This window comes from Dasypus novemcinctus, chromosome 12 (genome assembly GCF_030445035.2).
Source record: "Dasypus novemcinctus isolate mDasNov1 chromosome 12, mDasNov1.1.hap2, whole genome shotgun sequence".
NCBI classification, from domain to species: Eukaryota; Metazoa; Chordata; class Mammalia; order Cingulata; family Dasypodidae; genus Dasypus; species Dasypus novemcinctus.
This window is the reverse complement of record NC_080684.1, coordinates 67,890,096-67,893,334: the sequence shown is the minus strand read 5'-3', so window position 1 is coordinate 67,893,334 and position 3,239 is coordinate 67,890,096. Positions and strand designations below refer to the sequence as shown.

The 3,239-nt window shown below is 40.1% G+C and overlaps 1 pseudogene; it reads left to right on the top strand.

Annotated features, from left to right (window-relative positions):
• Positions 1–2,323: 2,323 nt before the first annotated feature.
• LOC111766793 (U2 spliceosomal RNA) lies at positions 2,324–2,450 on the top strand (annotated as a pseudogene).
• Positions 2,451–3,239: the final 789 nt, after the last annotated feature.

The window sequence follows — 3,239 nt, the reverse complement described above, 5'->3', positions numbered from 1 at the left end:
TTTGTTTAGGGCTTCCTGGCATTTCTTCCTTGCTGGTTGTGCAGTGCATTACAGGCTAAGGATGTAGTTGGTGCCATAACCTGTGGAAGCTCAAGCTACCCCCATTGCCCCAGAGACTCATAAAGCTTCTCCAACTTTCTCCTTTGTCAAGGGTAGGGACAGAGTCACAACTGTGTGGAATAATCCAAGTTTTGTAGGCCTAGACTGTAGTTGCCCAGAGAGACTGATGAGGCTTCACATCCCTGTCTCCCCTGCCTGGGACCTGAGATAGAGCTGCATGTGTGAGCAGCAATCTATGTAGTGAGAGTCTAAGATGGCACAATTGCCCTAGTAGACATCTGATTATTCATTCTCTGCAGTCAAATGTACCTGCAGTTACCTGGATAGTCTGGTGCAGGGCCAACCAGCCTCCTCCCTGCCAGAGACTGGGCTGAAGCCTAGGTTAGGGCTGCAGGCCGATCTGGGTCAAAGAAACCGGTTCCTACCTTCACTGTGATTTTTGGTCAGCCTGACTTCCCCTCAAGCTGGGGGCAGAGTCAAAATGACAGTTACCAGCCTCATTCCAACTTTTATAGGTTCTATCTTTAGCTGTTCTTAGGGTTATGCTTTAGGCCACCAAATTTACTAATCACTAGGTGAAGTTGGTGGCCAACGGTCTCTTCCTCCCCTGTTTTGTGGAAATGGAGCTTCCAATTCCAGTCACAGAATAGCTCCTGGGGCAGCTTGTCCTGCCAAACTAGGATGATCACCAGCCTCCACAGTTTGGCTGGTAATTTCCCAGAGAGGCTGGCATAAGTCCCCTCAGCTTTCTTCCTGGTGGAGGTGGGGTTGGGTCCTAGGCTACAGCTGCCATGTGGCCTGGATTCAAAGAAACTGGTCCCCACCAGCACTGTGGTTTTCAGTCTGCCCCGCTTCCCTTCATGCCAGGTGTGGAGTTAAAATGTCAGCTCCCAGCCTCTGTGATGTGGACAGGCTTAAACTTTAGCTGTTCTCAGGATTATACTTTATCCTGCTGAATTTATTCATCAGAAGCTTAAATTGGTGCTCAGCTGTCTCTTCCTCCCCTGTTTTTGGGTTATGGAGCTTTCAATTTCAGCTGCGAAACAGCTTCCGAGGTGGCTTGTGCCTCCAGTGGAGGATTGGCACCGGTCTCCATGGCGTGGAGTGCTCTGCAGCCTTCTCTGCAGATGGGCTGTCTCCTCCTTCCATCCCCCAAGGATATGACAGGATGCTCTTCTGGTCTCTTGGAGCCCCTAGACTGGTGCTTCAGCTAGCTCCAGATAGCTCTGAGTGTTTACTAACTGCCCTGTAGTAGGAGCTGACTCTAGGAGATCCTTACTCTGCCGCCATCTTGCTGGTTGTCGTAGCATTTTTAATTCATAAGAATACGACCACATTTCCAGCTAATTCTATATACTATATAACCAAAACAGATGTTATCATTTTTTTGTTTTGTTTTGTTTTGTTTTTTCATGTACTCGGGTCCAGGGATTGAACCCAGGACCTCATAGATGGGAAGCTGGTGCTCAACCACTGCGCCACATCAGCTTCCCTGAGTTGGTTTTATTGTTTGTTTTTGTTTTTTTCAGGAGGCACCTGGAACTGAAACTTGGACTGCCCATGTGGGAGGTGGGCACTCACTCAACTTCTTGAGCCACATCTGCTCCCTTGTTACTACTTTTAAGTTTTGAATTTTAATAATTCTAAATTGTAATAGTAACAGTTTAAAAATATCATTTAAAACTCTTAAAATTATTTTAATAGTACTTTTTAATTCTTTAATTACATTTTCATTTAGTCATTCATTGATTTAAAATGAAAAGATCAACACTGAATTTCCCAGTCTTCTTTTGATTTGGGAACAATTTTCATGGGAATAATTTCAATAGTGTTTATACATCATAAATGTAGCATGTATGTATAGATACACGTTTTTATATATAATATAAAACATTACTCAAGTTATATTATTTCCTAAATTTAATTAATTTATTTAGAACTTACTCCCAGGTAACTTGTATGACACTGGGGAGAGAGAGAGGGAAAATGAGCAAACACATGCCCTATCTTCTAATATATTCTGGTCTGATTTTTGTGGTGTGAGTCATTTCCCATATGTATTTTGTATAATTTATGCCATCTAAATCTCCCACAGCATATTTAGCATAGTGAATTGCAATTTAAATTAATTAACTTATAATAAAATGTTGCTGTGCAAACATAGAAAGTATTGAATGAATGCTTTTGGTCAGTTTGTACCAATGATTGACTTATGTGAGTGACTCCTATTTTAATGGTCTTAAGCTTTGCTATACTCAATCATATCGCTTCTCAGACTTTTGGCTAAGATAAATTGTAGTATCTGTTCTTATCAGTTTAATATACTCAATTACAGTATCCTCAATAATAAATGACAATTATTAAAAGTTTTTAAATATGTGGTACCCTTCCAAGATCTTTTTTTGACAACATCTCATTTGATTTTCACAAAAATTGTATGCTGTGGAAGTAATTGTTAACACTGTCTTGAAATAGGAAAATGAAGTACATAGCAACTTACACAATGCTGTCATTCAAGTCTAGAAAACAATGGGTAAAGTCATATTTTCCCCATTATTACACTTTAATTAAACAATTATTTTAGGGCCCACATACCACAACCCCAAGTAACCTAAAGAACCAACTAGATGGCAACAATTCCCCATTGAGCTGTCTAGACCAGAATGGATAATTCACAATTTACTCATTCAATAAATATTTATTTAGTGCCTACTGTTTGCTAGTCACTCTGTTACTTCTCTTAAGGTAGATATGATTTTCAGACTCATGAATCGTATATTTGGAGAGAAGACCATCTGAGAAATAAATTAACAAGATAATTTCAGGCAAAGGAAGTGTTTTAAAGGTAATTAAGAAAGGTGATAGGAAAGGGGATGCCTGGGAATGGGTATTTAAAGTGGATGTTTAAGGGAGTTGACTCTAAGGAGATGACATTTGAAATCTGAAGGAGCAGAAAAATTCATAAATGAGAAATCCTGCAGTAGAACACTCTAGGCAAGAAGCAGCAACAAATTCAATGCCTTAATATGTTTAAGGAAAAGATAGGAACTTACTGTGGGAAGAGAGGGAAACCAATGGACAGAGGTAGAGAGATAGACAGGTGACAGACCACAAAAAACTAGATTGAATGGTCATGTGTTATTTGTATCAAAATTTGTGCTCATTGTTTTTTTTCCTGG